Genomic DNA, 13,225 nt, shown 5'->3' on the forward strand with positions numbered 1-13,225 from the left:
AAAAGGAGATGGCTCAATAGATCAAGATGAATGATCTAATGAGTAATTCAAGAGGTTGTTTTTCTGATTCTGGTGGTGGTTCTGATTCTTAGTGTAGGGCTCTCTCTCGCCCTATGTTCCCTAATAACTTAGTACAGATGAATGTGGAAGGGAATAATTGGTTGAGTTGGCTTGTTAGATGACTGGAGAGTATCAGTCTGCATGTCCCTTTGCCCACATGCCCCCTAAACCCCCAGAGGGCTTATTGTGCTATTCTGGAGTTAAGCTAAGAAGAGAGGGTTCTATGTCATTTCATCGTGGGATGTTTTTTCGCAGGGTTTTTTACTGCAGATTTTTCAATGAAAAAACTTGTAAATGTTTCATTTTTAGGGGGTGTCCCCCCAACCCCTAATCAACTTTTATTTTTTATATGATCCCATACACCCACACCCCAAATATATATTATTCCAACCCCCCCCTAAAAAATGCGATGAGTTTATTTTGTTCAAAAATTCTCAGTAAAAAACCCTGTGAAAAAACATCCTGAGATGAAAGGACGTTATACCGAAGAGAGATTGTATTATGGGAGTACGAAGACGGCTCTCATAAGGAGATCTGGCAGGCTGCCCACTCAGCATCCAGGGACTTTTAGGGAGTCTGTCAAAAAGAACGATGTCCAATGGGTTTCTTGAGAGGATGATTCCTGGGAAAACCTGATTGTTTGGGTGAATGGCTACATGGTGGACTCCTTCCAAGGTATGATCAATTTGGTCATGCTGAAGCACATCATGAAGGCTTGTTCTCCACAATTGTGTCAGTACTGGGCATATTCTAAGATTTTAGATCTCATGGAGCTGCTGTAGTGATACACGAAATTGCAACCTTGCCAATCAGGGCTTTAGATGACAGCATTAGCCGCTGAAAGCCAATAGTGTATTCAAAGTATGTGCTAAAAATGCTGACAGTAGTCTGTTGTAGCACTTCCATTATGCAGTAGTGAGCTACAAGGAATATGCAGGCCTAGTATGAGATAGGTCAAATTAAACATTGTTGATAGACAGGCAGGGAGGGCCCCTAGCCATGTAGCTAATAGGTTTTTGGAGTGTTTGGAACATCATGGCACCTATATAGCGCTTAGATAGCCAGTCTTAAGCGCTATAAACACTAAGCTATGAGTGCATGCCTTTTAGAGCTTGCAGATGGGGTTAATACATCCCTGCTTCCTCTAGAATATTCAGCCTCACTAACGTTAGCCCTGGCTCCAAGCTAATCTTCCTTTTCTCTGGGAAGGTACTGATAAGACATTCCTCAGCCAGCGCAGATGGGAACAAGGGAGGGGGTAGGAGCGAGCAGGGAGCATCTCAGAGAGAGCTGGGTTTTTTCCATGAACCAGCCTCACAGAGAAAGTTCTGGAACTATGCGTCATGGTGACTGACAGCAAGAGAGTATAAAGTATCCATGCACACATGGGATCAGGGGGAGATCGCCTGTGGACTTGATTCGTGTACAGTCAGGTGCCCGGAATTGGCTCTCACGGTGTCCTCCAGCCTTGTTTTTCTATGAGAAACCCAGGTCTCCCAGGGCTGAGATTAAGGGACGTAAGACTGTGTTTCTCTATGTTTCTCTATATTTCTCTATGTTTCTCTATGTTTATCTAAGTTCCATGTTTCACTATATTTTGCATTGCTCTTTGTTTTATGCTTTGTAATATTCTCTAACTTGAATCCCAAATGTATATGAAATTCACTGCTTAGAATAAATATGCTAATAACACTTTGAGGGTGTCATTTGTCACTAGCATGAGATCACTGCTCAGCACAATAGAACCTGTATTTTGGGCTGAATTGGGTATTTTTGCTCTCAAAGGGCTGGCCCCGAGGAAGATTTTGCCCAATATCAAGACATTTGGTGGCAGCTTTGTGGGATTTGTGAAGATCAGTGCCATGACATGACAAATGGTGTGAGAGAACACAGTGTAGAGTGGGGAGCAGGCTGTCGCATTTCCTTGATGGTCTCACTGCAGCTCTGAGACTTCAAAAGGCAGCAATGTTGTGTCGGTTTGCCGTGGCCGATAGCTTGTGTGGTTAAGACTCCCTTCAGTAAATCAGTCGTGACTGACTTATTGCATGGGATTGGTGCCAGGGAGTACAAGGCAATAAACGAGCGGGAAATGGCTTTGTTTAAAGCACTCCGATGAATGGTTAAGAAAGATGTATGCTCAATTAGAAAAAGAATTTTATCATGTGGTTTCCCAAGTTTAAAGTTGTAATTTGGAATGCATAATGAGACGGAGTTCTCATCTCTATTCTGTCATGAGGGCAGGAAAAAAAATAATAATTGCAGGGATTTGACATGCAAATTGTGAATAGTGATTTAACCATTGACTCAGCCCCAGTGTGCTAGCGAGTGGGGGCTGTAATGTTCGGAGGCGAAGGTTCGTCTTTTTTGATATATGCTTTTGAAGGGTTGGCATTCCTGAATAATGAGGAAGGGGAATGAGCCATGCTTAGGAGAATGAGTAACATCTGTGCTGAGAGCCTAAAGAGTTTTTTCTTTCTTTTGGCAACTGTAAAATTCCATGTGCTAATGGTGGCAAATTCTGTTTAAAGGAAACACACTAAAATGGTTATATTGCATTTTAGGCTGTGCCATGCTTTTATTGGGTGAGAGACTCACTTAAAAGGAAAGTGAGTGAATGTTATTTGGATTTTCGATTTTTGTGTACTGATTTGAAATTGCAGAACCAGCTTGCAATGGTTGGGGGGAAAAACAATTTATATTTTTCTAAATTGCCCCTGGAGTATTTTTGACTGTCCCCATGCTATGCCATGGATTTGTGCTGTTGCTTTATTAGTGATGTATGCTTTGGAAATAGTGACCTGTTGACTGTGATACATGGGGAAAAAATGTTGTTGACACATTAAACAGCCCACAAGCAATAGAGTGTGGGTTGTTCTTGCAGAAAAAAAACGTGCAGGGAGCTGCACTAAATATGGCATTTTTATTTTTTAAATGCACTGAACTGAGTGGTTATAGTTTGGCAATGGTACAACAGAATGAAACATCTGTGTGTGATAAGATAGCACAAAGATTTAATGGGTTGTGAGTTCTCTTGAAAGATCGCACATTACAAGAAAAAAAAGACGCTTTGACATTTTGCAAAATTACATGGAGTAGAAAAATGACAAGAAAAGTGCCGCTTTTGAAAACAAGAGTCTTGCTGTGTGTGCAGAGCTTGTGCCTTGAAGCTGTCTTGGGCGAGGTGCGTGAAGGCAAACAAAAGCAGAAACAGTACAAGAAAGAGTTAATTTGGATGAACTGTCTGAAACGAGTGAAGCCGCCACAGTATAAGAGTTATAGGCAAAAGAGATAAGCTGCGTGCTAATGGCGCTGCCAGGTGCACACGAAAGATAAACATGCCTGCATTCCTGAGGAAGGGGGAGCAAAAACAGAGAGCTGTTCAAAAAGTAAAGAATTTGCCCAGTAAACTGTGGTACGGAGCAAAGGCTTCATGCAGGATGGCAGACGGGCACATCACATCTGAACATTTACCTATGCATCTGTGAATGGGCCAAGAAAAGACAGCTGCCCATTCCAACAGACATTACTGTGCAAACCGCATTCCCATGTGATGTGATGTGAAGTGAAGTAAAGCGCTATTGCTGTGCAAGCTGCATTCCAATGCTCCATGTGATGTGAACTGAAGTAAAGCGCTGTGCACTGGAGAAGAAACCTCTAGGCGCTTTGAGAAGAGAAAATACACATCTGGCAAATTGCAAGCTACATTGCCAGGGGATGGAGTAACTGACAAAGACATTATGGCATTCCAGATGGAAGCAAAACTGACAAAAAGTGCTTAGCCGTTTTGCAAGAGACAACATGCAGAGCGGGGCTTTGAAGTACAACATGAACACTGCACATTAGCCATGATCCAGAAGCCACACGGCTTAGTGCAAGAATGAATGATTTGTTGAAGCAACAAAAGAAACTGACTCAGACTATCGCACTCAAAGGAGTGGTTCAAAAACAGCAAACGCCCTTTGAAAAAATGACAAGTGAAAAAACCAGAGGCTTGAAAAGACACTGCTAAGAAAAGAAAGATAAATAAACAAAGCTGCTTGTACAACTGTAAGCGGTATTGGACTGAAAGACTTTACCTTTGAAAAATGGAGTGATGCCAGCAGGGCAACCTAAACCAAGATCATGGGACACTGGAAGCAAGTTGGCGCCTGGCATTTGTGATCGCTTTGGTGAAAAAGAAAAGCATTGTGCGACCTGGGTACTTACTATATGGCTTTGTAAAAGCACAGATCAGTCTGAGGTACCATTGACCAGCTATGATTGCATTGCACAAATGAGTTTGTGATTAGGCAGTTACACCCCGTATGGTTGAGTGTAAATAAGCCCCCAGAAACATGCAGAAAGGTGATAAATAATTGCAGTAGCAATGACAAAGTGTGTAGTTACCTGATGAGACTTTTTGAAGATGGGGGTGGTATTATGGGAAGGGGTGGATAACGCTGATATTGAAGTTTTGATGACATCCTAACATTTCTGTTTGTATTTTGCCTAGGCAAAGCACGACAAGACATTTCATAATATAGAGAGTGAATATGCAGTTTGTGGGTGACACTGATCAAAGAAGGGTCAGACGCATTCTCAGAGAAAGCGAGCCACTGCGACATGCTATTTCAACTTTAACGTGCCCTGCACCGCACTCAATGCTGTAACCTGCGAATAGTGTCCAACAGAGTAATAACTTTTGCTGAACTGGCATGATGCAGACTTGGCTAATTATCAAGTATTTGATGCTACACATTTAAATGACATGTTTTGCCCTTTCTTGTTTAAAGGACTATGGACAATGAATTGTGGACTGTAACATCAGGCACCACATACAGCTGTGTGACACAGCAATTGAATGCTAACACATTGAAAAATGGTTTTTAAATGCACGGTTGAGATGAATCTGAAAAAACCAAATGGTTTTACTCTTCCAACTGAATGGCTTTAACCAGAGATGTTTTGTTTTTTGAAAAAAAAAATATTCTACATTGCACGTAGGCAGGAGAATGATTTATGAACTGTTGGGGCAGCAGAATTATGCAAGCAGGAGCGTAATTTATTTTGAGATAAGATGGGTGCGCACATCAAAGTCACCTGTGCGTAGGTTAAGATTCTTAATTGAAGTAATGCTGCCAAGTGTGTGAGCTATAATTTGAAATGGTAATCTTTGAAACACTGGATACTTTTACAGCCAGCTTAAGGCAGGTAAATGAAACCATGACTGACTTGATGTTTGATTTTATGACACAGAGTGTGACACGGTTTTTTGTTAAACCAACCAGTTTCATGTTTTTGTGGGGACAGCTGTCTCCAGCACACTAATGCAAAGAGTCACCTTTTGATTGTAAACATTTGGAATAATTCTTTGGAAAAGCGCTGCAAATGAGTATCCACATGGAATTGCTAGAGTACTGGCCTGGCACATTGTCAGGCATCTTTTGTCACTGAATGGATACCATTTGTTTAATTTGTCTAATGTGATGTTTTTCTGACCAAGAACTGCAGCGAGTGTTCTCGCCAAGATTTAATGAACTATAACTTGACTAAATGAATTTTTTCCATGGTGTGATGAAACAGCCACTGCCGGATAGTAGTATGGTGTTTGTGGCTAAAGTTATTATTGTATATGGTAGATATCCCACTTGAAGAAGGGTATTCTCCAAGTCACAGAAGGTAGACACTGTGAACCTGTTAGATTTTCCAGTAGTAAGACAACATGTAAATTGTAGACTGGTAATGCACACCTTCATTATTACAGTGCTACACTTAGACATAGATTTATCATGAGGCAATGTTTCCTTAGTACTACCAAGCTGCTACAAATGGAGTCCATTTCTATGGCCCATCACTAGAGTGCGCGTAGCTAGGGAGCTAGATTCATTAATTGCAGGAGCTTTATATGCTTGTGACATAGAAACTGTGCACAATAAGCTAGCCACTATGGGTTCTGATGCCAGCTCTGCTATAGAACTTCTGGCCTAGTGGGGCCCATTGATATGCCCAGCACTGCTACAAGTATTGACAGCCAATTGAAGATAACAGAATTTTAGACATGAAGACATTTTTGTCTGCCATAGGGCAGGTCAACAAGACTGCTAAATACACACAATGCATTGTATGGCAAACATTGTTAAATCAGCAGGTGTTGGCTTTTTACTGGGTGGGGGCAACCATCCTCCACACACTGGCACGCAGAGCTACAGTTACCAGCATACATATGGATTGAATTGCTTGCTTTTTTGATTGCATGAATAACACATGCCATGCTTTGATGTAAATTAGTAGAATTGTTTTTATTTAGACAACCTGGTGCCCATGGGTTCACCTTGTTCAAGAAATTAGATGGTTTCTGGTTGGGTTCCACCTACCTGGGGGAAGTGTCTAGTCACACAGCCCATAGTCACGCTTGAATGCCCTGGGATCAGGGGGAGGGTAGGCCCTTAGGGTGAAAGGCTGCCAGGTTTTAGAATTGGTAACCATACATAAATGCAATAGTGCATTGTAGATTAGACTACACTGGATTGCCTTGACATTTTAACTGCATGCTGCTTTTTAACTGACAATCAGTTATACAAAATTGATTTAGGTATTTTTGTGTAGGCCAGGTTTTGGCTAGAGTAAATGTCCATGTTCACTTGGCGTAGGTATTTTTGTGTAGGCCAGGTTCTGGCAAGGGTATATGTCACTGTTCACTTTGTGTACATTTTTGTTTAGGTAGTGCTTTACCTTGCATGCCACGCTAACTAACCGCTAGAAGATAGTTTGCTTAAACCTCTTGCAAAGCCCCTAGGTCTTTATCACTGCACTAAATACTATGTTGATAGGTATTAGTCAGCATTTGTCGCACAAACGTTGAATAGGGGTGGAATGTAGTGATACACGAAATTGCAACCTTGCCAATCAGGGCTTTAGATGACAGCATTAGCCGCTGAAAGCCAATAGTGTATTCAAAGTATGTGCTAAAAATGCTGACAGTAGTCTGTTGTAGCACTTCCATTATGCAGTAGTGAGCTACAAGGAATATGCAGGCCTAGTATGAGATAGGTCAAATTAAACATTGTTGATAGACAGGCAGGGAGGGCCCCTAGCCATGTAGCTAATAGATTTTTGGAGTGTTTGGAACATCATGGCACCTATATAGCGCTTAGATAGCCAGTCTTAAGCGCTATAAACACTAAGCTATGAGTGCATGCCTTTTAGAGCTTGCAGATGGGGTTAATACATCCCTGCTTCCTCTAGAATATTCAGCCTCACTAACGTTAGCCCTGGCTCCAAGCTAATCTTCCTTTTCTCTGGGAAGGTACTGATAAGACATTCCTCAGCCAGCGCAGATGGGAACAAGGGAGGGGGTAGGAGCGAGCAGGGAGCATCTCAGAGAGAGCTGGGTTTTTTCCATGAACCAGCCTCACAGAGAAAGTTCTGGAACTATGCGTCATGGTGACTGACAGCAAGAGAGTATAAAGTATCCATGCACACATGGGATCAGGGGGAGATCGCCTGTGGACTTGATTCGTGTACAGTCAGGTGCCCGGAATTGGCTCTCACGGTGTCCTCCAGCCTTGTTTTTCTATGAGAAACCCAGGTCTCCCAGGGCTGAGATTAAGGGACGTAAGACTGTGTTTCTCTATGTTTCTCTATATTTCTCTATGTTTCTCTATGTTTATCTAAGTTCCATGTTTCACTATATTTTGCATTGCTCTTTGTTTTATGCTTTGTAATATTCTCTAACTTGAATCCCAAATGTATATGAAATTCACTGCTTAGAATAAATATGCTAATAACACTTTGAGGGTGTCATTTGTCACTAGCATGAGATCACTGCTCAGCACAATAGAACCTGTATTTTGGGCTGAATTGGGTATTTTTGCTCTCAAAGGGCTGGCCCCGAGGAAGATTTTGCCCAATATCAAGACAGCTGCCTAAAGAACAAATCACTAACCTTTCGCTAATGTTCTTTTCTGAGGGATATTCCTCCCACGGCTTCCTCACCCATTATGTTCGTATTCTGGTGCAGTTGATCTTCAGAAAGATGTTTGAACCAGGTGGTGCAGCACAGCTCTGCGTCTGCCCCGCCGATACCTCTATGTACACTGGGCCGGTTATGACATCAGGGCGGGCCAGAAAATATTGAAGCAACACGCCCCATGACCTAATTTCCACTGCTTTTCCCTAGCAATCTGATGCAGAGGGACCACAGAACTTAAAGGTGTATACAAGCTTTCTGCCAATAAGGGCAGGGTGCGAGGGCCATGAGGAATCCATGGGAGGAACATCCAACAGAAAGAACATTACCAAGAGGCAACATGACCCAATCTATGATAGACTCCCATAGCAAAACACGGAATTGGAGGATGGAGGAGAGCAAACAACACCAGGAGGCCAGAAAACTTTGGAGAAATGTCCTGCCAAAGCGGGTGCCCTACTCCGAAAGTGAATGTAAGCAGTAATGCTTTGAAAACATGTGCAGAAAAGCCCATGTAGCCGCTTGGCAGATGTCCAAAATAGGGACTCCCCTCTGCAGGGCAGAGGTGATAGCCACACCTCTGATAGAATGAGGCCATCCTTCCCACCTGACCATAACATTCCGAGATGCATAGAAAAATCTGCCTTAACCAGGTCTGTTTGGTCATAGCCCTGCCAGCATGGGCACCAGCATAACCAACAAAAAGCTGGTCATCTTTCCTGGTCATGCTAATCTGAGAGACGTAGTAGCTGAAGGTCCGCCCTGGCGTCAGCCAATGGAATCGGTCCTCTTGTGAGGAATTGTCATCTGCAAGGGTGCAAAGCCCTGGATTTTTAGATTTTGCGTACATAAAATGATGCCGGTGATTCCTTCTCCAAAGGGATAATCTGCTAACCAGATCCCCCTTTGTCGCAACTCCATGCCAAAAGCCTAGTGCACTTGTGCCTTGCTGCATCAGTAGCCTGATATTCAGCACCTTCTCTGCTTGTGGCGCAGAGCAGGCTCAGAGGTGACAAGATGCCCAATCGACCACCGCAGCAACAGCAAAGTCACTGCAGCACAGGGGCGACATTTAATGGATGACCCCCTGCACCCAAACTACAATGATCATGAGTACCCCATTGTGGAGGCAGGGTACTCTCTAAGCATAAGCTATGCATGAGTTTAGGCATAGGGCATGGCAATACTTATGATCATAGCTGCCATATGCCAATTGATATTGCACATGTGTCAGTTCCTGTGAATCAGCTCTGCTGAGGAAGGGAATGTGTATTTGGGTCAGATGGGTCGATACTGCCACGAGGCAGGACAGAAACACAGAGGACCCAGCCTCTCGTTGATTCTCTTTGAGAGGGCTGGTAACCCCCTCCACCAGAGACAGCTGCCTATCAGGCAGCTGTCCTGGGCTCAGGTATCAGAGGAGAACGCCCATTCAGGAGGAGTAGCCTCACACCAGGGTGCTGCATATCCAAAGGTCTTTGTTGTCAGTAAGAGGGAAGGGGGCGGGAGTAGGGTCATCTTATTTCTCACTGTCTCTCTTTCCCTTTCCTGTCTCCTCCACTTCCTCTGGAGCAAAGCACTTTGTATGCAAGATCAACAGGGCAAAGTCCACTCCAGCCCAAAGCAGGAATAGGTCCTCTAAAGAAGTTTAGCATTAGACCAATTAACTGGGGACTTATGCCTTTAAAAGGAAGGAGTCTTGCAGCCCTTCATAGAATTCCCTCAGTTCCTCAAAATCCTTTAAGGCCGAAGAGACATTCTGAACATTCTCACCTGGGCTTCCTTTGGGACAACTGCACTGCCCAAAGCCCTCTGCCAGAGGTAAAGAAGGAACCATCCAAGACAGAAAGAAGATCTGTCCCCTAACCACTCCCAGGGAACATTGTGAATGACCAGTGCTGTGGACCAGGACCAATCGCTCTGCAACGGATCTTCTGTGCCAGAGGAGCAGACCCTGAACTGGAGTACCCTCCCCTTGATGTCCTTTGTGAAGGGATCACAGCAACCAGAGGGCCAGACCAGCCGAAGCTCCCTGTTTTGCACACCAAATTGGTCGATCCATGTTCCCTGCATCCTGAAAAATGGGGAAGGCACTGGTGCTGGTATCTGCATTCCTCCAACCAGCCGAACTATTACACTGCATATAAAAAAGCCTGACACTGCATCGTGTCCTAGCACACACATCACCTGCTAGGCCTGAAGCGACCGCTCAAGGCCCGATCCAGAACCGAATCTCTGGAGGGTCACTTGCTAACTATAACCAGGGGTTTCAACCAGAGCTCCACCTAGCTATCACAAGAACTGCTGCCTCATTGACTGCACATCGCCGTACCCTCGATCACCACTTTGGTGATCGCTGCCCACTAACTCGAACCGCTGGAGAGTCACTCGCAAACCTCTCCCAGCGGCTAAAGCCTGGCTCTGCCTGGCCAACTGTGAAGCGTTCTTTGGACCTTCCCGACCTGCATCATTAAGCCGCTGCCATTCGACTGCACAGAGCACTACATTCAACCCTACTCGACACCCGATTGCTGCCAACGCCTCCATTCACAATCCTACATGCCCGACTGAGCCTGATCAGCTCGCATCAACATTCTAACCTGGGTCTGATGAGTCAGCCCACCAAGAAATAATTCAGGTACTGTGACAATGAACTGTGCCCTAGAGAGTGGTTTGGTCATAATCGCTCCTGTTTTTAACCCAATATCCTTTTTATGGTAGTACCATACCTACTATGTTCAGAGTGCTGCTTTCTCTAGTCTGTTGCATCTTATCTGTTCTTTCGGCCGGGTGAGTTTTTTGTATAGTAATCTCTTTTGTTCTACGTGCAGATGATGTGTTTTAAAGTGTTTATATTATTATAGAAACTTGATTGGACATTCCCTTTATTTCGGACTGTAATACTGTGTTGTTTGGGTCACTATTGATTCACCATCACACCCCTCTTTGTATAGCCTTCCCTCGGCCCACGTCACCACAAAAGGCAAAGATGAAAATCAGAGGCCACCTTTGGGAGGAAGGAAGGCTTCCCTAGAGGAGGAAGTGGGACTCTGTGTTGACCTTTGTTGAGAATATCAATAAGGTCATATTACACCAACGCATTTGTTGGGGCTCCAAGGATGAGGGCTGCTACCATCTTCTAGACTACTTTGCAGAATTGGGCATTTGGGTGCGTGTATGGTGCCACTTGCTGCATCTACATGTAGGGGGATGTTTCTAACCTGCTAGCACTGTGAAGGCCTGATGTCAATTCAAGGAGCTCTGCCTTGTTCACTAGGCATGTTTTTGAGCCCTGCACCCAACCAACGGTTCCAAGCGGAAGGGTACATGGTCCCCTTCCTCATCGAATATGGACTACATAGATTCGAAGAATCATCTCCAGGACTCTGGGACATAGCTCAGATCCTGCAAGGGCATTCGAGACGAGGGAGCGGCACCAGTGGACATCTTCGTTGCACTAGGCCCCCATGGAAGTAGACCTCAGCATCTTCTTCCACTTCGTGTGTATCAAGGGCGTACAACCCTTCTCTCACTCTTTCATCTCAGCTCCCCCAGTAGTAGTAGTCTGTGGCCCTGCTGACATCGTTGAGGCTGAAGCCGTACCGCTCGCACCTTTAGCAAGTAAATACAACTTTTGCTGCTTTAACTCCTCCATCGATGCCCGCTTTAAAGGGTAAGATTTATCCCTCTCAGTGGATGAGTTGCTGTCCTCCACCCTATGCCAACGCAACTTGTTCTTGTGGGAAGAGGAGGGAACGCAATGGAGAAACTTACTACAAGATTGGAACCTCTTCTTCGTCTTTTTGTGTTGCCTGCCCTCCCTTTCCCCTTTATCTCTGGAGTGGGGTGGCCCTTTAAGGTCAGCCTCCAAAGATCTAGTGGTCGATCGGGAGGGCAATGTCGATGGGGGTTCTTCCTAGTGCCAATTCCGTTGTGCGCTCCTTTAAGGCCTACAGTTTTATTGACTACATGAGCTGCCTTCCTTCATGTCATGACACATGGCCTGACACAACACACAAATGTTATGTGGGTTGGTGTTGGAATTTTGGAGCTGGAGTCCTGGCGCAGGGAATGCGGTATCCCATTACCCCACCAGTCCACCTTCCTGCCACCTCAACTATACTGCTTTAGCCCACACTTGCTTGTGTCTAGGTATTATTGATAAAACCTTCCTAAGTACTGAGACGAAGAAGAGTAGGGTTGAGGACTCAATTTCCCTAGAAACTATTGGGACAGGGAGGAGTTCTGGAGACATAAAGATCACCTCTGTGAACCACATTGAACAGACTAGTGGTTACCAACTTCCTATTGGTCCAACTTTAATTGAAATAGAAGAAGGAATACAGGAAATGGTTTCTGATCCTGCCTGGAGGAGCTGCGAGCGTCAGCACGGCCCAGTACAGAAGAAAGCAGACCGGGATGCAAAGAAGAGAGCGGGAAGATACAGGGTCGATCTGGAGTGAGAGAACCACTCAACAGTGCCATCAAGAGAAGCTCCAGGTGTTCCTTACAGCGGGACAGCATGCACCCGAGACCCCGGGAGATCCCTGCCACCCGAAGAAAGTGTACTGTTGCAGAGCCGCTACCGCCCTGAGAGAAACCACAAGGGTCGGGGAAGCCCCACAGCAATCATAGATGCCAGGGAAGACCCACGACGGTTGTGCACCAAGAGAGAAAGTATGCAGGATACTTGGAAGGTGCTGGGGCCCAGAGAAGGTGGTGGAGAGTTCAAAAGGGGAGAACATGTCAAGAATACAGGATCTGGGACCCTAACCAAGGGGAAGAGGTGTTGGCTTACCTTTAGTCATACAATAGTACTTAGCAGAAAGTGAACCAAGTCTATCAGAAGGGAAAGCCACACAAGCAAGGACAGTCTGGGGCCCACACCCAAAAGAAAACCGAAGACATAGAGTCTGGGACCCTAATCAGGTGGGAGAGACATTTGCATACCGTGGCCCGCATAATAGTACTTGGCAGTAGATGGCACCAAGTCTATCCAGTAGGTGGGCCACACAAAAGAGGCAAGTCTGGGACGCGCACCCATAAAAAAGGAATAAAGATCCACAGTACCTCTTCATAGTCACAGAACCTGGCAGAGTGATAAGCCAGGTGTGCTGTGCATAACGAAAGGTAAAGGAAAGCAGGGGAAGAAGCCATTCCCCCTGACAACACAAACCGCCAAGAAGCCTGAGAAGGGCCTGGGGAAGAGAGACATTT

The 13,225-nt window shown here is 44.9% G+C and overlaps 1 protein-coding gene across 2 annotated transcripts in view; it reads right to left on the reverse strand.

The window, feature by feature from the left end:
• CARMIL3 (capping protein regulator and myosin 1 linker 3) overlaps positions 1 to 13,225 on the reverse strand; it is a 2,002,476-nt gene that overhangs the window by 605,370 nt on the left and 1,383,881 nt on the right. The window lies entirely within an intron of this gene.

The sequence above is a fragment of the Ambystoma mexicanum genome, chromosome 13 (assembly GCF_040938575.1).
Source record: "Ambystoma mexicanum isolate Mex_15411 chromosome 13, UKY_AmexF1_1, whole genome shotgun sequence".
Taxonomy (NCBI): Eukaryota; Metazoa; Chordata; class Amphibia; order Caudata; family Ambystomatidae; genus Ambystoma; species Ambystoma mexicanum.